The sequence below is a fragment of the Callospermophilus lateralis genome, chromosome X (genome assembly GCF_048772815.1).
Source record: "Callospermophilus lateralis isolate mCalLat2 chromosome X, mCalLat2.hap1, whole genome shotgun sequence".
Classification (NCBI taxonomy): Eukaryota; Metazoa; Chordata; class Mammalia; order Rodentia; family Sciuridae; genus Callospermophilus; species Callospermophilus lateralis.
Window position 1 is genome coordinate 621,420 of NC_135325.1, and position 27,546 is coordinate 648,965.

Below are 27,546 nucleotides of genomic sequence, written 5' to 3' on the forward strand. Positions count from 1 at the left end.
AGCTCATTGATAGAGTATAAGTGGGTTAAATACTCAGAACCCTGTAAATACATACACACGGATAAATGAAAAGAAGGTAAGAAGGTCCAGGGATATGTGGATCAAGCCCAGAAGTTTATACTATATGTGGGGAAAAACACTGGCCATAAATATTTGATTCAGTATTCCCAATCAATGTACTATAGAACTGTGACTGGCAGCCCTGGAAAACAGTCTTAGTCCAAATATCCACCCTAACACTAATATCTGTGTGAACTTGACCCACTTGCATCATTTTTCTCAAAGTTATTGTGAGAATAAAATGGGGTGATTTGTTTAAAAATAATATCATTTTACATTTTGAGTGCTTACTGGATGCCAAACACTGTGGTGAGCATGCTTTCCTCCTCCTTTTCCCTATTAGAAAAGGTACTAATACCATCCTCCTTTTCTGTGAGGAAAAAAATGAGGCACAGAGAAGCAAAGTAACTTACCAAAGTCACATAGCTAGGAGGCCACAGATGCTAGGTTTATATGCTTGGGTTTATTGGCCCCTGAAAACATGCTCTTAACCCATAATACCATCAGAACATAGCACAGAGCAAACACCCAATAATTATAGCTTATAGCCAGGCACAGTGGCCTGTAATTCCAGTGGCTCAGGAGGCTGAGGCAAGGAGGAGTGCGAATTCAAAGCCAGCCTCAGCAAAAGCAAGGTGCTAAGCAACTCAGTGAGACCCTGTCTCTCAATAAAATACAAAATAGGGCTGGGGATGGGTCTCAGTGGCTGAGTGCCCCTGAGTTTAATCTCCAGTACCAAAATCATAATAATAGCTTATATTGTGATCAGGTCACAATAACAATCTCTAGCACTCAGTTTTGTGTGCACACAGCTCCACTTGGAATCATCACATAACTCAGCTTGCATCTGTGCCTCACTTTCTCCAGCTCTATTTTGGGTAAACAATCTGCATTCTTTCTTCCTTGGAATGCACAGATAAGGCCTTAGCTGAGAACAACAAAACAAAGCACTCATCATTTGAAAGTTCCCTTAAAAAGGCCTGAAGCACAGGAATCCTTAAAAGTCAGAAAATCCATTACAAGCATGCAAATGTTAGGTTTGTTTTTCTGCCATTAATGACATTTAAGATACTCGCTAATGACATTTAAGAAACTGATATATTTACCTGTGTTCAAGATATGGAACAGGAAACAATTGTTGGGATACACTTGTAAGTAGCTCCAGGGCAGGCCACAATTCCTGACATTACCTTACAGTTTGTCATCCACCTAATCCTGAAGATCTCCATTGGCCCAAAAGTGCTTTCAGATGGGACTTTCCTGCTCCTCTGCATCTTATTTCTTCTAATTAGGGCTGCATTGTCTGGTCTAATGAGTTTCCAAAACTAGTTTTTATTTTATTTAGGGCATGATTCCAGATGAGTATTTAAGCTAATCAGTGCTAAATAAAAGATAAACTGACCCTGAAGTTGCTGGCAAATACAATCCATAACAAATTGTATGAATTTAACCCACATATAGCTAAAAAGAAAAGAAAAGCAAATAGATTATACCTAGCAATTTTTTTCTTGTGTATCTTGAGCAAATCACTCAAAATCTCAGTGCTACAGTTTCCTTATTTGTACAATGAAAGCATTAGTTTCCTTGACTGATCACTGAAATCTGGTGACTCAGGCCTAGATAGTCCCTCATAGTTGCCAATTTAGTCAATCTGGGCCAGTTATTTTCCAAAGAGGCTGGAGGCAAAGATTTTCCTCTCCAACACTCCTTATTTCAGAGATAAGAGATCTCTGATGCATAGCAATAGGTTTAGATGGGTAGTTCTCAAATTGAAGTCCACATCAGGATTCCTGAAGGGTTTGTTATAATATAGGTTACAGCACCCTGTCTCAGAAGTTCTGTAGCAAGTCTGGGGTTGGGGCCTGGAAGTTTGCATTTCTGAGGAGTTTCCAGTTTGGATGGATGCTGCTGGTCTGAGAAATGCTTCTTTAGATCAGGGGTCTGAAACTTTGGCTCTGTAGCCCAAACCTCCCAACCAAATGTTTTGTACAGTCCACCAGCTGAGAATGTTGTTTAACCTTTTCAAATGGCTAGGAGGAAAATTAGAAGAATTGTATTTCATACCCAGATGTAGTGGTGCATACCTATAATCCCAGAAACTCAGAAGACTGAGGCAAGAGGATCATAAATTCGAGGCTAGTTGGAACAAATTAGTGAAACCCTGTCTCAAAATAAAAATACAAAGGGCTGGAGATGTAGCTCAGTGTTTGCCTAGCAAATGGGCAAGGCCCTGGTTCAATCTCTAGTAACATAAACAGAAAAAAATAATTCTATTTCATGAGATGTTAAAAGCAAATGACAGCCAGGTGTGGTGGTACACATCTGTAATCCCAGTGACTCAGGAGGCTGAGACAGGAGAATCGCAAGTTCAAGTCCAGCTTCAACAAATTAGTGAGGCCTTAAGTAACTTAGTGAGACCCTGTCACAAAATAAAAAGTTAAAAAAGGGCTGGGGATGTTGCTAAGTGGTTAGGTGCCCATGGATTCAATCTCTGTACCCCCCAAAAAATAGTGAAAAATTCAAATTTCAGTATCCATGAAGTTTTATTATAATGTAGCCATGCCCATTCAGCCATCATTAAACCCATTGTGACTGGACAGCAGCACAGGTTGCTTGCTCATCAAGTTGGTCCTGACACTGGCTAATATAAGCTCCAAGCATGATGTGTTTACATCCCAGAGGGGATAAGAATATGCTACCCTAAAACATGCCTATTTGGGTTATTTTGAGCTAAAGGCAATTGAGAATCAATGGCTATAGAAAGAATTCTCTGCACTCCCCTTATCTGCCTAAAAGCAATGCATAAAATTTTCCTTTGAGGAAGATGCTCCCCTGTACCAGGGAGAGAAGAGACTCTTATCATCTGAGACAGGGAGTCCTCACCAAGATGAGTTTGCATAAACAGACCTTACCAAAATAGTCCTTATCTTCCATTAGTTTCCTCATATCTTTCCTAGTCACTGCCCCACAACCTAAAACTCTCTTTCCATTGTTAAAAGGTTATATAAGCTACCGTGCCCCTAGTCTAATCATTATTTTGAGTTTCGCCCCTTTCCCATGAACTACTGTGCACAAAAATATTAATAAAAATCATGTGCATTTTCCACTACCAGTAGGAATCTGTCTTTTGTTACTTTGTTTCATAGGTCTCTGGTACTGAACCAAAGAGGATGGAGGCAAAGATTTTCCTCTCCAACACTCCTTATTTCAGAGATATGAGAAATTATCAAGGCACTAGCAGGGCATGGTGCAGATATCTGTAATCCCAGCAACTCAGGGAGGCTGAGGCAGGAGGTTCACAAGTTGGAGACCTTAAGCAAAGCCCTAAGCAACTTAGCAAGGCTTTGTCTTGAAGTTAAAAAAAAGTGTTTAAAAGAGCTGGGGATATAGTTCAGTAGTAAAGTACCTCTGAGCTCAATCCCCAGTACTTCAAAGAATGAAAAGAGAAAGGAGGAAAAAAAGAAGGCCATTCCATCAGATAGCATCTCTTGAAAAACAGGTTTAATGAAGCTGGGTGACCTCACATTAGAAGAACTGTGTACTACTCCACAATCCTGTGCCATTTTTGCTAAAAAACAAAAAACAAAAAACAAAAAACTGTGAAATGACTGTTAATTTGTATACAGCAAAAACTGCAGAGTACCTGTCATGTGAACTAAATGAAGGACCTCTCTAAGAAAATGGCAGGTAGGCATGACATGAATAAGAAGAAAAGGATTATTGATATAACTTCTGAAACCCAAAGTTATTCTATCATACTTTAATAAAAATCCCGTTCCTAAGGACCTATCAGTATTAAAGAAGGAATGAAGACACATTTTACTGGAAATAAGCATGTAAGGGTTTTTTTTTTTTTTTTTTTTTTTGTAGTTGTAGATGGACAGAATGCCTTTATTTTATTTGTTTTTCAATTTTTATGTGGTGCTGAGGGTTGGACCCAGTGCCTCATGCATGCTAGGCAAGTGCTCTGCCACTAACCTACAGCCCTAGCCCAAGCACGTAGTTTTTACAAATTTCTTAAAAGCCCCTTCTCCTTCCGAATCATGCCTCTAGTTAAATTTAAATCCAACTAATATCATCCACAGTTAACTAACATGACCCTCTCTCTCTCTCTCTCAGAAGACGTGTGTCCTTTTGGGTAACTATGCCCTTAACAAAGAGGTTGCTATGGGTACAACTTTAAAAATTGAGTGCTGGTAGTTTAAAGCCTGTGCAATTTAGTGAAGAATACCTGGCCTGAGGGTTATATTAATTTAAGCGCCTGTCTTTAATGCTAACAATTTTATCTTAATACAGTTGCTCAGTGCATCTGACATATGGTGTTTAAGAGCAGTTGGAAATGGCGTGGGAGTTCCTTAAGGAAAAGCATGTAAGACAGATATCAAACAACCCACCTAACTGCAGTTGAATTGGTGGATGTTTCACTTCCCTGGAATTTATCTGTTCTCCAGTGTTTAATAATGAGTCATGCAATGCATTTGCAAGGCAATGGAGCCACCTCCCAGGGCCCAAGGCCACGTTATGATTTTCTGCATCTAAGTCCCCCGTCTTTGTTCAGACAGGTCGCTAATGCATCCCACGAAGCTGACCTAATGCTGCTTCAGTGGGTCTATTTTTCTTTTGTGGTTCAGTTTGAACGAGATTATTTAGGAAGTCTACTGTCAGGCATGCAAATCCAGAAAAAATATGCCACATTAAATCATGATGGTTTAATAAGGTATTACTCATGGGCAAATGGCTTTTGGTACTCTCCCAGTGGGGGCAAGTTGAGAAGCATAACCTGCCAAACAGAAAGAAACCAGCACTTTTATTGACATTCCACTTTTGTCAAAGTGCTTAGTGAAATATGCACGAATTTACATACTACACATGCCACATTCTACCTGAAAATTCAAGCATATAAGCCCAGTATCCTGTTTTAGTCACAAATATTAAGTAACAATCTTTATTATTATGAATACATTTGGGAAAACTATCAAATATTTCAAATACTTTTTTCTCTTTTGGTACTGGGGATTAACCCAGGGGCACTGAAACACTGAACCACATCCCCAGTCCTTTTAACTTTTTGTTTTGAGACAGGGTCTCACTAAATTGCTTAGGGCCTTGCTAAATTGATGAGGCTGGCTTTGAACTGGTGATCCTTCTGCTTCAGTCTCCTGAGTCACTGGGATTACAGGCATGTGCCACTATGCTGAGCTCAAATGCTTTTTAATTGTAGTTCCACTTGATGAATATAATGAAACTAAACATTGAGGAACATTTCATGGTAACTTGAGAATTTCTTTTCAGATGAAAAAGTTTTCTTCTTTTACCATAAATACAAAGTAATAAAGTAGGCATTCATTTTTCTTCCAGTTCAGCCGATTTTTCTGTAATCTATAGAAAACAAATAATATTTAAAAAGACAATTTTTTGCCTGGCGTGGGGTCACATGCCTGTATTCCCAGTTTTTGGGAGGCTGATGCAGGAGGCCAGCCTGGGTAACAGGGAGACCCTGTCTCAAAATAAAATTTAAAAAGGGGCTGGGGGTGTAGCTCAGTGGTAGAGCGACAAGCATAAGGTTTCAATCCCCAGTACTGGGGGGTGGGGGGAAGGACACACAGATATGCACTTAAGTTATACCTTTCTCAATTAGATATGGAATTTTCCCAGAAAAGAAGTCTAGAATTAAAGAATTGCAGTGTTGCAATTCCCTAGGTCATCTATACATTGATGACTGCTGAATTATAAATTTGCTATTTGCCATGAATTTAAAACGTTACTTCTTTTTTGTAGTTGAATATAAACAGCACACATTTCTTTTATTTGTTAATATTATGTGGTGCTGAGGATCAAACTCAGTGCCTCACATGTGCTAGGCAAGTGCTCTACCACTGAGCTATAGCCCCAGCCCCCAAACCTTACTTCTTTATGTAATAATTTACTTTCATAAATATGGAAGCTTAGTGATTAGGGTAGCATATGTAATAATAGCATAAAAAACAGTTGTTTTTTATGGGCTGGTCCTTGTCTACCAAATCATGCCTTTGTTTTAGAAGACTGAAAGCAATTTCACATAAAGACACGGGTTTCATTCTTCAATTAACAATTTAAATCAGTGCTTAGTTGTGCAAGATTAAATACAAAGTGCATTACAGGCATCAAAATTATTTCTAATCCTTTTTACTTAACTACATTTATTCCTTCGTTTAATTTTGGGTTTGTTTTGTTAGATAAAGAAAGACTTAAAGGAGAAAGACAAAGATTTCAAAACATAAAACAGAGGGAACAGCATGAAAGCAACTATAAAATACTGGTAAATGTGGAAGAATAGAAACCATGTGGAAGTAAATATTGAGGAATAAAACTTTTTTAAGGAAAAAAAAATTCAGAAATGTTCTTTGAAACTACCTCAACATGGAGGGGAAAAATGATGAAAATTTATCCAATGCCAGTAAGAAAGTACCCCCTCTTTCCACCCTAATTCTCTTTGACTTAAAAGAAATTGGACAAGATTGAGTTTAAAAATAGAGAGGGGGGTAAAACAGTAATCTGTAGTTCTTTTATTGCTTTCAGCAGTTGCTCTTTAACTATAATTAATCATCTACTCCAAACACCAGACCACCAGGGAACTGCATTGAGCAAGGAAAATTGTGAGCCACTGAAGTACAATCAGTTCTTACAGGTTTCACCAGTGGAATCTGGGCCCAGAGTGAAAAGAGGATAATGGTCTCAGAGCAGCCTCTGGTGGCTGAATGTCAAAAGCTCAAGAAGTCAGAGGCCACCCTAATGGTGTTCTCTAGACCTTGATTCTCCAAGGTCTTAAGATCTTGTGGAAATGGAAGTTGCTATTGAAACAACTGCAAAGCCCAGGCTTGACTTGCTTGGAACTCAAATGAATTCATCAGTCTCAAAGACAATCACAGGTGGAATGTAGATCTGATGCTGACAAAACTGGGTCTTTCTGTCAATGGGTTGAGATTTCCTTATACTTGCTTTTCAGCTAAATATAAAATAATCCCCAACTCTCCTGAGCATTGCAAATAAATAATGATGGACCAGTGGTGACTAACACATGAAATTCTAATTTTAAAGTAATGGATGTTTTTAAGCAATCTAAATATTTTTTATGCTTAAAAGGTTGTTCAGAGATTTGTCCATTAGAAGCATGTGGGTGCCTTTTTTTTTTTTTTTTTTTTGGTCATCACTTTTCCAGCTGGAAAACATCTGCTTAGGACAGAGGCTGTTAAATTCCAACTGGTAGGTTCCTCATTGAGCCATCTCATTTGAGATGTTTCCAAGGGTCCCTTTTCAAAATTTTGACTCTTCTAATCTCACATGTGTTGAATATCATATTGGAAAAAAGGCTGCCATCTTCCACTCTAAGTTTCTGGGCATATCACATTTATACTTCAGGGTGGAATGTTTTGTACATACATAGACATTCTGTGTTTTCAGAAAAGACTTGAAAGTAGCCAGATGTGGTGGCACACACATATAATTGCAGTGACTAGAGAAGCAGACACAGGAGAATTTCAAGTTTGAGGCCAGCCTGGGCAACTTAGTAAGATTCTGTCTCAAAATAAAAAGAGCTGAGGATGTGGCTCAGTGGTTGAGTGCTCCTGGGTTCAATCCCTGGTACCAAAAATTAAGTAAGTAAGTAAGTAAATAAATAGGGCTGAGGATGTGGCTCAGTATTAGAGCACCCCTGGATTCAATCCCTAGAACTACAAAAAAAAAAAAAAAATAAAAATAAAAATTGAACATTTCAAACTGAGTAAAGGTAAGTTTGCAAATATTCAAACACATATTTTAAAATTGATTTCAATAGCTGTCAGCTTTATTTTTTTAGTAATAAACCAGCAATTCCCCAGGGCTTCTAGAAATGATAGGATTCTGATATGGCCACATCGACCTGATCAAAGACCTATGGTAATTTCTGTGTATATAATACTGAATATGAAGAAATCACTTAGTGCTCATTCATAAAGTATCCTAGTTCAATGATGTATCACCATTAGAATGATCTGGGCTCCTAATGAATGCCTGAAAAATAAGATAGCAACTATTTAGAAGTACAAAGAATCAAAGGTAATGCAATCATAAGTACTGAGGGCTCTGTCCGAACAAAGGTATCATGGTTAGTTAGTCAAGCTGTTCACATCAGGGAGCTTGGGTGTGAAATTCTCAGTACTGACTTTGCAACTTTCTGCAAATCTCAAAATGTTCTAAAATCCAAAGTACAAAGAATAATATGGATGACTATACTAAGGGAAAGTGGGAAAGGATGGATGTTTTAAAAAAAAGACTTCTAGAAAAAATATAACAGCAGGCAAGCATTTAAACAAAATTGTTGCATGTCCTGGGCACTTAATTATGCACCTTAACAACATTAACTCAAAGTGTTGCTCTTTAGGTACACTGAGAAAGGAATCCTATTACCTACTCTGGCAAACAAAAAGAACTAATTCATAGGAAAAAAAATCTAAAAATGTGGTGCTGAAATTCCAGAAGACAACCTCCCTTTTTCCTTCCTCTCAGCTATCTCCCTATTTTCACTTTCCCTGGGGTCTTACACCCACCCTAAACTCTATATAGCTTCCAACCATGGAATTTATTTTTCATTATTCATGATTGAGTATCAAAATAATTGTTGTACAATTATTCCAATATTCAAATGCTTACTTAATTAAACTTAGAGTTCAATAAATTCTAATACCCAAATATTTCAACTTAAGAGTTTGCTGTTATTTTCCACATGAAAAACTAAGGGAGAGTGTATATGGCAGTGCCAATACAAGAACCCTACTTAAAGTAGATCCCTGTCTGACATGGGGTCCCACTGGGAATTCTCTGGATTCATCAGTTCCTCTTCAGCACTCCTCAAGTAACCTAATTAGTATTTCACAGCTATTCTTAGCTCCAGAACAGGGTCCAAAGTTCCCATGATGACAGTCACTCAGCACAATTTCCAAGTATGACATGAAAACGTTACTCCTTTCAAATTCAGAAAATGTAAGAAGCACAGATCTCAAGTAAAAAGATTAGGTATCCAAAGCCCTTTTCCCTTTTACACCTCTCTTGCCTTCTTAATTCCACTAAGATTCACTGCATTGCTCATTTAATTATTGATCCTGTTCTATCTTGCATTTGCTTCCTGTTATTACCATTATTGAAGCCAGACATCTCTTTTGAACTTGTTCCCAAACTTTGTGGGAACGGCAGCATGGCACCTTACTCTCATACTTTCATACCACAATAGGGGTACACTAAGTGATGTTGGGCTAAGACAGTGTGATGTGCCTGGAAACCCTAGTAAACAGAGTCATGAAGGCTCTCTTCCACTCTCTCTGACACTAGCAGGCTGTGTCCCAGGACAAGTCAGTTAACTTCTCAGGTCTCAGAGTCTTCAGCAAGAAAGTAAATGGCTGGACTTCACAGTTTGTTGAGTACCCTACTAGATACCTCTTGGGCTCCTTGTCAAAAGACTCATTGTTTGGGCTGGGGTTGTGGCTCAGCGGGAGAGCACTCGCCTAGCACATGCAAGGCCCTGGGTTCGATCCTCAGCAACACATAAAAATAAATAAATAAAGATATTGTGTCCAACCAAAAATAAATAAATAAATATATTTTTAAAAAGACTCATTGTCCCATCTTCACCTCTTGCTCCATGGTGACCACTTCTACATGGCCTTCAACCAGTTTCCCTCAGGTGCAACCTGACAGTGACTTGCCTTTGACTGTACCAAGAACTTCTCCATTTCTACCTGAGGCTTTTCCTATGAAACATGGGGATCTCATCCTTCAGCTTTCCTGAATCTACAACTCGGAAGGGCAGGAAATTGATTCTTATGGGGCCACTCAAGACTGATGGAGCACTCTCCTTCTCAGAGCAGAAGAGTCCTAAGATACATTTGCTAAGCTCTTAAGAACACTCCCTGAGATGAACTCCAGTTGTCCATGGGAGAAGCCAACTTGATAATGCCCTTGGCCTGGTTTTCCAGTTGTGTCAGGCTCAGTATCACCACCCCACATCCCACATGTTTGCTCCCCAAGACCATTTCCCACACAAACTTCCTTCAAAGAGATTTTGCTTCAGGATCTGCTTAGAGTGGACACAGGCTATGACAATCACCTACCCTATATCAGACATCATCATCCTTTCTGCTACAAATTTTGATAATTCTACAATTGCTTGTTGGCTGAGTTCAATTCTGCCCAGTGGTCCCTATAATAAGAACAGGCTGGGAAGAGAATGAGTGGCCAGGAGCACTGAAAATTACTTCCAGCTTTTTATCTGACTTCAAGAGGCCACTAGGTATAAAGTTCTGGTAAAGTCCCAGATATATTTGTCTATATCACACGGCAACCTAACATAAACAGAAAGGACATATAACAGAAGGTAATTTAAACTAGAAAGTCCCACAAATATTCTTTCTTTTCACTCCTAAGGTTGTTAAAGGAAAAATTCAGGAGAACAAAGTTTTTACCTTCATTGCTGCTCAAAACAAAAGTTTTGAAGTTCAGGAGAAAAACTCAGAGAAACACTTTTTTGTGTGCTGCCAAAAATGAGAGAAGTTGTGCCATTCCTCTTTTGAGAACCAAGTCAAGGGACATTAACAATTATTTGGGCAGGGAATTAAGTCTGGAAAATGAGTTATCTTTTTTTTTTTTTCGATAAACAGCAAGTTTTCTCAGAGTCTTATACCTATGTTTTTTTTTTTTCTTTTACAGGGAGGCTTAGAAAGCAGAATATACCCAATTTATTAATCTACAGTCAATTTTGAAGAACAAGAATATGTGAGGACTCTCTAATTTCATTAGAGAAAAGAAAAGAAGGCTGTCTTTTTCTTCTTTCTTTCTTTTTTTCCATGATTTGAATAATGTCCAAAGTGGAGGATATAATAGGTTAATACTCAATGTTCTTCTGTCACTATGATCCTGATTTAGTACTACTGGATAAGATACACAAATGATCTAATGCTTGCATCATGACTTAGGGTTTCCAAGTTTTTCCAGCTCACCCACACCCTTCAATTGAAACAATTCCAGAAGTAGGTCCATTAGGAATTGTTATGGTTTGGATGTGAGGTGTCCCCAAAAAATTCACATGTGAGACAATGCAAGAAGGTTCAGAGGAGAAATAATTGAGTTGTAAGAGTCTTAATGAAATCAGTGATTTCATCCCCTGATAGGGATTAACTGAGTGGTAACTGAAGTGGCAGGGTGTGGCTGGAGGAGGTGGGAATTGGGGCATGGCTTTGGCTATATAATGTATCTCTCTGCTTTCTGATCACCATGATGTGAGCTTCTTCCCTCTGTCACACACTCTGCTATGATGTTCTACCTCACCTGGAGCCCCAAGGAATGTAGCCAGCCTTCTATAGATTAAGACCTTTGAAAGTGTGAGCCCTCAAATAAACTTTTCCTCCCCTAAAATTGTTCTGGTCAGATCTTTTCACAGCAGGAAAAAAAGCTGACCAAAACAGGAATCCTTACAAGTTTTTTTAGTACCAAGGATTTAACCCAGGGATGCTTTAACCTGAGCCTCAACCTTTTTTATTTTTTATTTTGTGACAAGATCTCACTAAATTGCTAAGGCTAGCCTCAAACTTATGATCCTCCTGCCTCAGCTTCAGTCACTGGGATTACAGGCATGTGCCACCACACCTAGCAAGAGTCCTTTTAGTACAAGACAGATGTTCAATCTCTGCCCACATTTTTTAAAATATTTTTTAGTTATCAATGGATCTTTATTTTATTTACTTATATGCAATGCTGAGAATTGAACCCAGTGCCTCACACATGCTAGACAAGCTCTCTACAACTAAGCCACAACCCTAGCCCCTTTGCCTACATTTAAGTGACAGAGAAGCAGAGCAGGACAACAGATCAAGGCCTCCTACTTCCCAGTATTTTTACACTGACACATCTAGATTGTTATATCTGTATTTGTTTGTTTGTTTAGCATACCATTCTATGAAAGAGGAATCATTTTTTTTCATCTTGTATCATGATTTGGTTTTATTCCCAATATACTCCAACAAAATAATATAAGGGGTTGGGAAGTATGAAAATCATCACTGGAAAACTACTAAGAGTATTGTAGTGGGGTGTGGTAGACCACACCTGCAATCTCAGTAACTCGGTAGGCTGAGGCAGGAGGGCCAAAAGTTCAAGCAATTTAATGAGACTGTCTCAAAATTTTAGAAATGAAATGGGCTGGGGATGTAGTTCAGTGATAAGAGTACCATGACCACTGGTGTTCAATTCCTAGTAACACAAAAAAGAGTATTTAATTCTAAATTTAAATAAAGAATTAGACCCTAGCTGGGTGTGATAGCACACACCTGTAATCCCAGTGGCTTGGAAGGCTGAGACAGTGGAACCACAAGTCCAAAGCTAGCCTCAGCAATGGCGAGGCACTAAACAACTCAGTGAGACCCTGTCTTTAAATAAAAATACAAAATAGGCCGGGGATGTAGCTCAGTGGTCAAGTACCCCTGAGATCAATCCCAGGTACCAAAAAAAAAAAAAAAAAGAAAAAAGAAAAAGAAAAAAGAATTAAATCCTAGAAGGACTGATATTAAAAAGTACTATGGGGACATGGTGGCACAGGTTTGTAATCCCAGTGACTCAGGAAACTGAGGCAGGAGGATTGCAAGTTCAAGGACAGCCTCAACAACTTAGTGAGGCCCTAAGCAGTTTAATGAGACCCTGTTTCAAAATTAAATAAATAAATAGGGCTGTGGGTGTGACTCAGTAGTTAAGTACCCTGGGTTCAATCTTCAGCACTAAAACTAAATAAATAGGGCTAAAAATTTAAAAAAAAAACACGAAAACATAACATCAGGATTTGAAGATGAAAGAATAAATGGTATATCCTATTCCCAGTACCAAAAGTAGATAGGTTACCATTTGAGGGTGAGTAATAGGCTTAAGGTTGCACCTGATGCCACGTGTTCCTTGCATGCAGTAAGTCTCCACAGAACAATTCCATTTGTTTGAGCATGGAAAATGTAATCATCGCCACTCACATATGGTCCTGGGCAAAATCATCTAGTATCAGAATAGGTATAAACAAAGAGGAACAGAACTGCCACAAATTACCCAGCAACCCTTTTCATTTCTCATTTTAGGCATTTCCCCCAATTGTCAAATTTAATTTCCTTTCATCTTATACATATCACTGTGTGACTATCATCTTTATGAAAAATTATTGAACAAAATTCCTCAATACCCTCCAGCCATAGGTTTTAACTATTCTGGTTCTGGGTTTGTTGTTGTTGATTTAAGCTTTCACCTCTGGCAGAAACATGAGATTCTACTGCCAGAAGTTCAGTTTTTACAAAGTTCATGTATGTATACATGAATAGCAATGATAAGAAAGGTTGCTATGAAATTTTCTTCTGTCTATACATTTCACCATATATGCTTATAGCTTATAGTGTCATTACAATACCTCAGTGATTATGTAACTTTGGGTAAATCTTTGTAACCTCTCTGTTTCAGTATCTTTTCATAGTTCCAGGACTGTTCTGACAGTTGATTGTGACCAATTGTCAAACACAGTGACCAGGGACTGGAGTTGTGGCTCAATGGTAGAGCACTTGCCTAGCATGTGTGAGGCACTGGGTTTGATTCTCAGTATTGCATAAAAATAAATGAATAAAATAAAGGTCCATCAACATCTAAAAAAATACAGAGTGAACACCTGTTAAATACTGTGAAATGCACTATTCTTATATGTAAGACATTGTGCTTGGCAGCAGTGTTTCAAAGATCAATAAGATCTTCTTTTCCCTTGTTCACAATTGATGGGGTAAAAACCATTCAGAAACCAAAATCAGCATAAGTAAGTACTACCTATCATCATCATATTATGGTCAATAGATGAGTATAAAGCAGTGACATGTGTATGTATATGCTGAACAGTCTAACACTGAAATCAGTTTGGGTTCCATTTCTTCTTTTTATCTGGCTGTGTAATCTGAAAACCACTAGACTATGTAGGACTCAGTTTATCTATCTGTAAAGTGAAAGGTTTGAATGAAATAATTTCTAAGATTTTTACAAACTCAATATCCTTCCTCCTTGGTACTGGGGTACTGGGGATTGTACCCAGGCATGCCATACCATTGAGCTACATCCCAAGTCATATGTGTGTGTGTGTGTGTGTGTGTTACTAGGGATCAAACCCATGGTCTTGTGCATGCAAGGCAAGCACTCTACCAACTGAACTATATCCCCACCCCCCTTTTTATATTTTATATTGAGACAGAGTTTTGTCAAATTGCTGAGAGTTTTGTTAAATTGCTGAGGCTAGCCTCAAACTTGGCAAGCCTCCTGCCTCAGCCTCTCCAGTTTCTGGGATTACAGGCTTGTGTCACACTTCCTTTCTTCAGGACAAAATGGTGAATGAACTCACAGACTTTCATTCATAATCTTTACCTGCTAAACCAGGTATGGTGGTGCATACCTGCAATCCCATAACTTGGGAAGCTGAGACAGGAGTATCACAAGTTCATTGCCAGCCTGAAGAAGGCCATAAGAAACTTAGCAAGATCCTGTCTCAAAATTTAAAAGGTTGGGGCTAGGGTTGTAGCTCAGTGGTAGAGCACTTGCTTAGCATGTGTGAGGCACTGGGTTCTGTCCTCAGCACCACATAAAAATAAATACATAAGCTGGGCATGGTGGCACATGCCTGTAATCACAGCAGCTCAGGAGGCTGAGGCAGGAGGATCGTGAGTTCAAAGCCAACCTCAGCAAAAGCAAGGTGCTAAGCAACTTAGTGAGACCCTGTCTCTACATAAAATACAAAATAGGGCTGGGGATGTAGTTCAGTGGTTGAGTGCCCTTGAATTCAATCCCCAGTATAAAAAAACAAATCAGCTAATACACACAATCCAAAGAGGGGAATTCTGGTACAAAACACTTGCTAACTCATCCAGAGGACAAGCTTTATATTGTGAAAGTAAATTTCTTTCAGAATAAGAGACTAAAGGGCTGGGGATGTGGCTCAAGTGGTAACGCGCTTGCCTGGCATGCGTGGGTTCGATCCTCAGCACAACATAAAAATAAAAATGTTGTGTCCACCAAAAACTAAAAAAAAAAAAAAATATATTAAAAAATTCTCTCTCTCTCTTAAAAAAAAAAGAATAAGAGACTAAGAAGAGTGATATAGGAAAGAAAAGCCTTTTTACAGTTCATCTTTTGTTTCTTCATTTGCAGAATAGAATCCACAGAACAGAACATCTACCTCACTGAAATCTTAAGTGCATCAGAGCAAGGTTACACTAATTGCTATTTTATTATACATTAGAAGACTAATGTGGTCAACAATGCTATGTGTCCATTAAATCCTGTTATGATTTGTTTTCCTTCCTGGGAACACAGGAAGACCATTACTTCTCAGCTTCCCATGTATTTAGGCTGTGATCATGTGACTGAGTTCTGGGTTGTGGGAAAAAGTGATGAAATCCGCATGTGGCCTGTTTCTTATTACAATCCCATGTGATCCCTCTGCCTTCTCTTCCAGTGTCATATTACAGCAATATTTGAATATACAGGTCTAGCTGCCATATGATGATGAGTCTTCATATTGGCCACTAGATGGACATTGTTTCATTTTATTAAAATTTATTATCTTCTTTTCCATACACATATCCTGCTTTTAATGTAAAAGGGAAATTTACATTAATAATTAAGAAAGGTAAATCAAAATACATACTAAAATTAATGTGAAGAAATGGCTTTAAAATTTCAAATGAAGCTGCAAAATCCCTGGGAAAATTCTTTCCAGGGAGGAAAAGCATCTACTCCCTGGGAAACATGTATGACTGTCTAAGTAGGTGCATGTTAGTAGATATTATTTATGCCTAAACACCTACCAAAGAGAATTGCCTGTAAAGAAAATGATATCCTGTGATGCCTGTGTGTTTTGTTGTTGTTTGTTTATTTGGTTTGGTTTGGTTTGGTTTTGCCTTTTCTCAAGTGTGGCCTAACATCTCCTGCAACTTTTAACAGTCTCTACATTTCCATTCTGTCTGCATGGCTGCTTTAAAGGAAGATGTGGGGTTATGGGAAAATGCCGAAGGAGAACTCCACCTCTCCTAGTTGGATCACATTATAAGAAGGGAGCAAGTTAAAATGTATGTCTCCTAATGTCAATATGGGTTTTTTCACTTTGTGAGTCATATCATGTTTAGAGCAATGTCTTCCTTTTGTAAATAGGCATAGAATTTCTATCCATCTAAATTTTTAAAACTATGAAAATAATTTTAATATTAACCACTAGCTTTTATTTATTTATTTATTGACACTGTGGATTGAATCCAGAGGTGCTTTACAACCTAGCTACATCCCCAGTCCTTTTTAGTTTGTGTTTTGAGCAAATTATCTCACTAAGTTGCTATAGTCTTGCGAGGATGCTGAGGCTTGCCTCAATCTTGTGATTCTCCTGTCTCAATCTCCCAAGCTATTGGGATGACAAGTGTGTGCCACAGTGCAAAGTCATTGTAGCATTTAAAAAAATTTAGTTGCCATAATTTTTATGTGAACCATACAATGTGAAATATTTATTATTGACTTAACATAAAAAAATAATCTTTAAATTTTAGCTTACTGGGTGCAGTGGCACATGCCTCTAATTCCAGAGCCTCCTGAAGCTGAGGCAGGAGGATCATGAGTTCAAAGCTAGCCTCAGCAACAGAGAGGTGCTAAGTAACTTAGTGAGACCCTGTCTCTACATAAAATACAAAATAGGGCTGGGGATGTGGCTCAGTGGTTGAGTGCCCCTGAATTCAATAACTGGTAACAAAAAAGAAAAAAAAAAGTGTTTTACATCTAAGTGGGTGTTCTTGAACACATGCAGGGGCAGGAAATCAATCTCTTCCTTGCAATCATTTCTACAGTTAGATAGCTCTAAAAGTAGGAATATGTAGTAGTCAGGTTATATCAATCTAGATATATAACAAAAATCTACCCAAAATCTCCATGGCTTGGCATGAAAAGTATTTATTAATGATCATGTCACAATCCAACATAGAGTTTCTGTTCAGCTAGCTCTTTTCCCAGGCCCAGACTTTTTTCCACCTACCATCTTCTAGGACCTTAGAGTCCTACCTGGGACCTTTGTAACTGGCCAGAGAAAACTTAGAAGAGCTTACAGGAGGCACTAGGGGTCAGGCTTGGAAGTAGCATGCATCAATCTCACTCACAATTATTGACCTGATATAGGCATATGGCCCCACGTAGATAAGATGGGACTGGGATATATATCATTTCAGGGTCCTGAGCAGGGAGATGAGCTTACAGATGTTGGAGAGTACTGGCAGTGTCTGTTATGGGAAGTTCTCCCTTTATTAATATAAGGGTTTTTTTCCCAGTACTTTCTACCTATAGGACCCAGCATAACTTTGGGCATATGGAGTATGTTGACTTTTGCTTTCCCATGAGGGCTCTACAGATATTCAAAAGGCAGTTCTTTTATTTTTAAGTCCACTTGCTTCTGAACTATTCACCCAATTAGTCAACTAAATTTTCAGAAAATCCCTTCAAATTAAAAATAAAATACAAAGTTTAATTATTTTGTGGTGGAAATTTTTAAAAAGCACTGTGAAGTCTTGGTCTTTTGCCAAAATTTAGTGGCACTTTTAGAAAACAAAATGTTTCCAACTTATTCCTTTTAAGGCTTTGCTTCATAGGAATATAAAAAAAATTGCCAAAAGATTATATTGTGTAACTTGTTTCTGCCAAACGTTCTACTGAAATAAGAAAGTTCTACCAATATTTTCATAGAATTGTTCTTTAGCTTCAGTTAACTATACTCCTAAGTGAAGGATTAGAAATGTTTATGCATAACTGGGCATGATGGCCCATACCAGTAATTCCAGTGATTTGGGAGACTGAGGCAGGAGGACTGCAAGTTCAAAGTCAGATTCAGCAGCTTTGTGAAGTCCTAAGCAACTTAGTGAAACTGTCTCAAAATAAAAAATAGAAAGGGCTGGAGATGTGGTTTAGTGGTTAAATATCCCTGGATTCAATCCCTAGTATAAAAAAAAAAAAAGAAAAAAGAAAGAAAAGAAAGAAAATCTATGCATCATTTCTACAGTCATATTCATTTGGACAACAACAACAAATATTTATGAAGAGCATATTTAATACATAACGTGTGAAAAAGGAAAATGATTATTCATAGCAGAGATAGCTTAGGCAAAGATGGAATTTCAACTGGGTCAAGTGAATCTTTAACTAGGACAAAAACATGTGGACATTAATATAGATATATCTAGATACAGATGAAGATATAGCAGCAAGCAAAAAGAATTTAGTTTATTCTATATAATAAATTTATTTATGTATTTCTTCTGACTTGGAAATATAATTTAAAATCAGAAGCCACACTTTTTTTTGTCCTGAGAAGAACTTTCCCTACTGTGGCATTAGTTACTTGGTCTTTCCCTGGTAATCTAGTTATTCATTTAAGAGCAATTTATGAAACTCCTACACATGTGACTGGTCAAGGTACTAGAGATATGAAAATGCATAAAAGCCTCAAAAACTCACAATTCACTGGGGAGCAGGGGCACAGGAAGGGGCAACAGGAGCATATGCAACAGAAGACTCAACCTGAATCATTCATTCACTTTAGAAATATTTTTAAGTGCCTGCTATGTATCAGATACAGTTATAGATGCTTAGGAAACATGAAGGAAATAGACAGAAATCTCTGACTTTGTGTGCTTTCATGGCAGGAGAGAAAGACAATAGACAAGACACAGTAGAAACAGACTTATATAATATCCTCGAAGATGGATAAAGTGTCTTGGGAAATAGAAAATGGCATTGGGAAACTGGTGGCAAAGTATAATTTGTAACTCACATGAGAAGTCAGAGAAGACCTCTTAGGAAGATGACTCATAACTTCTCAATTCACATATTATACCTTTGTTGAGTGACACCAAGGTAGTAAAAAAAAACTCGGTGTCTTTTCTAGTTGACTTGGATCATGTTGTTTAAAAATCTGAGTCTGAATTTTCCTCTCCACAAAATGGAAACAATGATATTTCTATATTGAATTGTTGGGGAGGGCATAGGGATATAGCTCAATGGTGCAGTGCTTGGCTGGCATACATAAGGCCCTGAATTTGATCATTAGCACTGAAAAAAGTGCTGAGGAGATTGAAATGTTTTCCAACCTCATCCTTTATTTTCACGTTTGCCTGATATAAGTAGATGCTCAATTGATTTTGACTCTGTGCTGTCTTAAACCAAGGGCCACATACATGACAGTGTGCATTGCATGTTTACATCCATGTCTTCTCAGTCCTACTCAGCTAAACAATTTGTAAGGCCCAGATGTGTCTCTGACTCCTGTTTACTTCTCCTGAAGGACATAACAAAACCTTGCACATAGTCAAAACTTCCAATTATCTTTAAAAAATAAGTGAAAAGATGTAGATACCAAAATATGGCAGATTGAAAACTTATTTACATCTGTCCTCAAACCTCCACCAAAAATGACAGGAATGGGATGAAGAGGACAGATCCCACAGTAAAAATGACAAGGAGGAATAAAAAGTGACAAAATGTAAAGGGCCCACAAATTTTTGGAAGCTGGAAAGTAAATAGATGACCCTATTAGCACAATAAATGAAATTTCTGGGGTCTATATGAATTAAGAAGCCAGCTAAAATCTTGGGAATTGGAGGCACATTCTCTTCTGTATGCTAGTATGAGAGGAGGTTGGAAGAAGTCAGTTGAGAGTTGAACACCCAAGCCTGTCCAGTCAGGAAATGGTTCTCTCCAATACAACAGAATCTTCAAATTTTAATTACTGGAGAAACCAGAATAGAAGAACTTTGAACTAAAAGCCAGAAGACACAGCCAAGAGCAGCTGTGTGGAATTGCAAATAGCGGAATTAGGTTCATAGCAAAAATAGAAGATTTCAGCAACTTTCTCTCATTTAGCTCTCAAAATGCTAAAGGCAAAGCTATGCCTACAATGAAGTATGAAAGAAAACACCTACTTAAACAAACAAACAAGATGGGTAGCGTATCCCGTTAATCCCAGCGGCTTGGGAGGCTAAGGCAGGAGGATCAAGAGTTCAAAGCCAGCCTCAGTAAAAGTGAGGCACTAAGCAACTCAGTGAGACCCTGTCTCCAAATGGAATACAAAATAGAGCTGGGGATGTGGCTCAGAGGTTGAATGTCCCCGAGTTCAATCCCCGGTACACTAACAAACAAAACCAAATAAACAAAGAAATCTGAAAGCCCTACAACAAAAAGGGCTAATTTCTGCTCCATGTCCCCTGGTGTAGCCTCCAACTCATGGAATTTCTTACCAAATTTGAGTGACTCGTTCATAAATGTGAGCGGGTTTTACTTCACTGGTTTTCCTACCAAAATTGCTTAACCTGAATTTAATAATGAGGACACAGACAAACCTACACTGATCTGTAATCTTAAAGTCAAGATACAAAAACACAAAGAAAGCTAAAGAGCTGCTTGAAATGAAATGAAAGAAAGAAAGAAAGAACTAAAAAGACAAGCTAACTAAATGCAATGGGTGATTCTGAATTGGCTTCTGGAAAGAAAAGAAACTATAAAAAACATAATTGGGACAATTAAATTTGAAGGAACTCTAAGCAATAGTATTTTATCAATGTTAAATTTCTTGATGTTGACAAAATCATTTAAAATTTTCTTTGGATACCTACACACTTTCAAAATATTTCCTCACAGTTTATTTAGTTTCAGAGAGAAAATGGTATAATGGAGAGGTCCAACAGATAACAACTTTATCATGAACTCAAGTTAACATCACCAACATTGGTACAAATTGACATCTTTTGATGTGATTCACAGAGACAGAGGCCATAACAGCACATACAGAAACCTCCTGCCCAAAATGTCCAACCCAAATTGACATTAGGAAACAGCCACATATCATTTGAGACTCATTCTACAAAACAACTGACCTGAACACTTCAAAATGTTGACATTACAAAAGCAAAAATTATAGGAAATGTTCCAAATTAAAGAAGGGTAAACCAGAAAAAATAAAAATTCTTGATCTTGATAACTGGACATAGTTGTATAAGTGAAGGTCCTTGTTTTTTAGGAAATATCCTCTGATGTATTGATTTTCAGAGTTCAGAAAAAGTGGTATTTTCTTTGTTGTTGTGGTTTGTTTTGTTTCGTTTTTGTGGGGCTGGGAGGTCAAAGCCAGAGCTTCATACATGCCAGGGAAGTTCTCTACCACTGATCCACATCCCCAGGCAAGGCAATGTATTTTTTACATACATGATAAAACATATGGGGGGAAAATGTAAAAACTTGTAAGTCTGGGTAAAGGATGTATGGGGTTATTTGTACTATTCTTGAAAATATTCTAAGATTGAAATCATATCAAAATTTGAGGTTATAAAAATGAACATTTTTCAGAAAGACTCATGAAACGTATACACCAAAGAGCTAGAAAAATAAAAACAAGGGGAAACGGAATGCAGAGAAATAGTTCATAAGTACTCAAGACTCAGAAAGTCAAGGGTTGTCTGTTTTCTCTCATATGTGGAAGCTAAAGAGAAAAAAGGGATCTCAGGAAAATAAAAGGGAGACTAAGAGGAGAGAGGAAGGGGGTGGGGGAGGGAGAAGAGGAGGTTAAAGGAAGGTACTGTATTTAAATTGATCAAATTATGTTATTTGCATTATGAATATGCCACAATAAAACTCACTGTTCTGTATAATTATTATGCACCAATAAAAATAATAAAATGCAAACAGAAAAAATCAATGAATATCATAGTAGCTAAAAGAAAATGATTAAAGATCTAAATATAAATAGCAAAGCTATTACCATTAGGTGAAAATATTAGAGAAAATGACTTATGACTTTCACTAAAGAATTCCTTCCTAAATAAAACACTATGTATGTTTAAATAAAATATAATGAGTTAATTAAAGTACTTTATAAGTATTATTATTAATATTTTCATAGTAAGACATAAGAGAAAATAGTCCATGAAAATAGGATAAGGTTGGCAGATGAAGGGTGCATTCCAAAAATCAGAAAGTTCTCCTAGAAGTTAAAAATGTAAGAGCAGATTTAAAAAAAAAAAAATGAGGCACAGTGGCACATAATCCCAGCAACTTGGGAGGCTGAAAGAGAGGATCAGAAATTGAGGCCAGACTCAGCAATTTAGCAAGACCCTCAGCAACTTAGCAAGACCCTGTCTCAAAATAATTTTTAGAAAAGGAGGGCTGGGGTTGTAGCTCAGTGCTAGAGTTTGATTTTGCACTGGGTTTGATTTTCAGCACCGCATATAAATAAGTGAATAAAATAAAGGTCCATTGAGAACTAAAATAATATATTTTTAAAAAAGGACTGGGGATGTAGCTCAGTGGTAAAGCACCCCAGTGTTCAATCTCCAATATGAAAAAAGGAAATAAATGGGACTGGGGATATAGCTCAGTTGGTAGAATGTTTGCCTTGCATGCATAAGGCCATGGGTTCAATCCCCAGCACCACCAAAAAGAAAAAAGAAAAAAAAGGAAATAAATGGAACAATAGTGTACTGCTATTACCCCAGCTATTCTAGAGGCTAAGAAAAGAGGACAAGTTTAAGGTCAGCCTAGGCAACTAAGAGAGACCCTGTCACAAAATTAAAAATTAGAAGTACTGGGGATGCAGCTCAGTGGTAGAGGGCCCCTGAGTTCAATCCCTACTAGTAGGGATGGGGAAGAAAGAAAGAAAAGTTGAAAGTTAAAACTGAGGCAACTTCTACAGATGATGATGATTATGATGGTGGTGGTGGTGGTGGTACTGGAGATTGAACCAGGGGTGCTTTAGCACTGGGCTACATTCCCGTTTTCATCTTCCAACATGTTAGCCAGGCCAATCAAATTCATTCTCAGGATTTTCTTAATGGGGCCTAACAGTAGAGAGCACTTTCCTCTTGGCTTATGATGTAGTGAGGATGTGAAGCCAAGAGTTGAAAGTGACCCTTGCCCAACCTGCCCAAAAGATTGAAGTTGGTAGAGAGAGGAAGATAAGAAAGAGAGAAACAGAAAGACCATTCTATTAATGCCGAGTATCTGCTTCTCTGTCTTCAGTTGTCTTTTTATAGAAGATTGTAGAAGTTGTCCATGAATTCCATCAAAAGTGAAATGTACCCACTCCTTGAATCTGGGTGTGGCCACATGATTCTTACTGGATGTTAGCAAATATGTAGAGACTTTAAAAGTGTTTGTATTTGGGGGCTTGCCCTCTCTTGCAGGGAAACTTTCTGTTAACATATGAAATGGTCAAGGCTAGTCAACTGTAGGATGAGCCACCTGGTGGAAGCATCTCAGATGGCATTTCCTAGGTCAACAAGCCCCCAGGTGGACTCCCATCTGATGCAGACACAAGTGACCCCAGATGAGATGAGCAGAAGAATCACTTAGCTGAGTCTAACTAATTGTTGAACAACAGAATCATGAGTTAAAAATTGTTGTTTGAAGCCATTAAATTTTAGGATGAGTGGTTATGTAGCACTGAATAGACTGGGACTCCTCTTACATACACACCAAACACAGAACAAACTTTCCATTTATTACTCAAATAAAACAGGTACATCTATCTGGAGAGAGGGGCATCTACCATCACAGAAGTCCTAACCAGAATCATAGGGCTTCTTGTGCTTCTGTCATTGGCTTGCTGATCTGTTCATCATTTAGTCTATTCTGTAACTTAAACTATGCCCTTGTATCCCAAGCTTCCCCTTCCCACTCCTATACTGTCATTACCCATCTAAGCTTTGTCCTTGAATATTTCCAAAAGACCACCTCCCTTCTCTCTATGCCTGCACCTGCCAGGTTGGGCCCCTTCCTGTGGCCTTTGCCAAAGATCTGTACCTGCTACCTTCCTGTTGTCTCCTCTCAATGCCAGGAGCTTGATGATGTGATTATCCATCTGTTACTAATTGCTGGACCTTCTGCCACCATACTTTAGTTGACTGTGCAGATTTCCTCCTGCAAATAGGAGAGCTAGATACCTGCCAAATGCCAATGGTCAGCTTCCTCCCTGGATCCAGACTGTCTCTGGGCTGCTCTGTTCCATTACATTCAGATTCCCACACTCTTTCCCTTCTGGTTTATCCTCAGCTGGAGACACTTGGGCCCAGGAAGGTAGGTGAATGTCTATGAGCTTTCATATCCAGATAACAAATTGAATATAGGAGAAATTGATGACAATTTTTTAAAAAAGATGAGTCATTAGGAAATTACATCTCTTTCTGGTAGAAGAACATTGATAGGGACTTGTGTTTTGCCTTGGCAGCTGTAGACAATGAAATTGATTCTCTTCAGTATGAAGAGTCAGGCCAATGCTGTGCTCATATTCCCTTAGGGCTTTCCATTTCCATACCCATAGCCTGATACCCTACAACTACCTGTCTCTACATCATCTTCTTCATCAACATCTTCTCCTTCATCATCATCTTCTCCTTCTTCATCTTCTTTTGGTAGTGAGGACTGAACCCAGGGCCTCATGCATGCAGGCAAGTGCTCTACAACTGAACTAAATCCCCAGCCCTAGTCTCTACATCTTTTTGCCAGAGAGTCTTCCCTGGAACTGGAGTCAATTTTGCTGACAGATGGCAAAATTGACACAATGGCAGGCCAGATGTGCTAGAGAATGAAAATCTCCTACTCTTACCCTCTGTGTAGTCCTCATCCAGTGAATAACCGAAACTGGCATATAAGCAACCCAGCTCATTTGCTCCTTGGGTGAAGATACCTCTGAGGAGTATGTCTTTCACTAGTTCTCAGGGGTCTGCAATTGGATTAAGCTCCAGTTAATAGCATATTCTTTATTGCTTTCCTTCTCTCCCCCATCTGTCACCTCTACATAAATTATAAGCCCTTGAAATTTTGTGTCAAGACTGTATTCAGGAAAACCCAATGGCAAGAGCCTACCTATATGGTGCCTTATAGGACAGGAGCTGGATCTATGAAAATGGTGACAGCAACTTAGGAGAAAGAGCAGCATAATAATGATGATGATCAGAAACAGACACATGAATGGAGAATAGGTTTATAGCTGCTACTAGGCCCAATTTGTCTTCTGAGAGTCTTTCCTGATGGTAGAGTAACAAAACCAAAGATAAATGTAAGGGAAGTTTTGGGTCATTATCTGATTCATCATGTAGGCATCCATCATTTTGGCCAATATTCATAGAACAATAAGCTTGAGGACCTTAATGTCTTATAATGTGGCATTATTTTAGAGACTTTTATGGGAGAATGCTGCTCTGATATTTTTGTTACCTAAGAGCAAATACAACTTAAAAAGATAACTAGGGGCCTGGCATACTGGTGCACACCTATTATACCAGCAACTCGGGAGGCTGAGGAAGGAGGATTGAGGCCAGTCTCTGCAATTTAGTGAGACCCTGTCTTAAAATGAAAAATTATAAAAGAACCGGGCACAAAGGCAAATGCCTATAATATCCCAGTGGCTTGGGAGGCTGAGGCACGAGGATCATGAGTTTGAAGCCATGTGAAATTTGAAGCAAAAGTGAGGCCCTAAGCAACTCAGTGAGACCCTGCCTCTAAATAAAATACAAAATAGGGCTGGGGATGTGGCTCAGTGGTCAAGTGCCCCTGAGTTTAATCCCCAGTACCTCCTCCCAAATAAAATAAGTTTTAAAAAATTTATAAAAGGACTAGAGATGTAACTAAGGTAAAGAACCCCTGGGTCCAATCCCCAGTACTGAAAAAAAAATCAGGGGTGTCCCAAAAACTGTATTCAAATATTTATGAAATACTGACTTTTTGGTTATAGGCTAAAGTACAGAGTTAAATAGATGAATTCTACTGCCAAATGCCTCCAGACTTCATTGACCTTTTTGGAATTAGTACAAAAGCAGAGATTAGATCCAAAACTTGTACAGAGATTCTGTGTGGCCCAGAAAATTATGAGTCTTTACTTGTACATGCAAATTAAATTTTACACATTTCCATCTTTTGGAACAGTGAGCAACCCAGGCATCTGCACTGATTGGGAAAGACCTGTATATGAATTTATGACCTATTCTTCTAGCAAAGAGTGGAAAAATTCTTAGTAGTTCTGAATGATAAACCTTCTACAGAAAAAAAATCACAGTTTTGGCATGTGGGAGGCAATGCTAACCATATGAATAAGGCTTCCATCTCTTGCAGGCAATACTGAAGCCATTGCTTTGTCAAGGGTTCTGAGATTCCTCAAGCATGAAAGGAAGGATAGGGAATCAAATCCTCTCTACTTAATAGGGAACGTCTTAGAACTGCTTCAAAATTAGCTTTGGCTCAGCTTAATGAAATTTCCCCATTGTTGAACAGCAGCCCACCAAATCCGCAGCATTCAAACGACAGACCTTTGACTGTAAAATACTTTGAAAATTAGAGAACATACGGAAATAAATATTTTTATTCTCTTCCTCATGGTCATAAAAGAAACCCAATCTGCACCCCTTTTGAGTAGGCTAAATATTAGAAGCATCCTAACCCAGGAGGATATGCTAGATTGTCACAATATGCAATTTAATGACTAAATACCTATGATGTAGGGCCTCAACATTTTGCAATGAAATTCACCAGCCCTTCTGCTCTCAGGAAATTATTTATTAAAAAGGGGGGGGGTATAATTTTATAGGATGGAAGAGTAACCATGAGACAAGACTGGAAGCCACTCCTTGATGGTGAAATGGAAATTTTTCCAGTGGAGTTTTACTAGAAAAGCCTTTCCCCTTGAGATTTCTCCCCAGGTCTGGTTAAATTAATTCGCCTTTAACAGACTGAGATAAAAGAATGACAATTACCTCTCTACCCTCCTTCCCTTCCACTCTGCACCCATGCACAATCTGTGTTTTTGAAACTTATTAAAATATCAGTGTAATATCCAATATCACTTTCTTTATGTACATAACATTTGACACTCAAAGTTCACCTTTTATCACTCACTATCATTTCATCTCCCTTTCTGAACAGGAGTGTGACCAAATTTACAGTCTTTCAGAGCAAAAATCAATGTAGCAATGTAGCAAACAAAGGATCTCCTGATTCAAATTATACCAGTGTCAGATGCTGATGTGTGTAAATAATTAATTGCGTTTTCTCTGGTGAGTCCAGTTTGATCTTTCATTGCTTGGTGACTCCTGGGGTCTTTGGCTCCCTGAGAAGCAGGAACATTTAGGATTCTTCATTACCAGCTCATCACTAATTTATAGATTACTATGGAGTCAGGTGCACAGATTCAGAGCCTCATCTATCACTATAGGCAGCTCCAGAATTAAGAAATGGCTACTTCCCAGAAATTAACCAGAGAGTGAAGAGATGAAGAAAGTGGATAGCATGGCACTGGTGCCATAGAGGGATACCTTTCCAAGCACAAACATATCAAGGTAAAAAACTTCCTTCACAACCATCCATACAAACCAGAAAGTGCTATAAAACTACTTTGCCTCATACCAAAATACAATT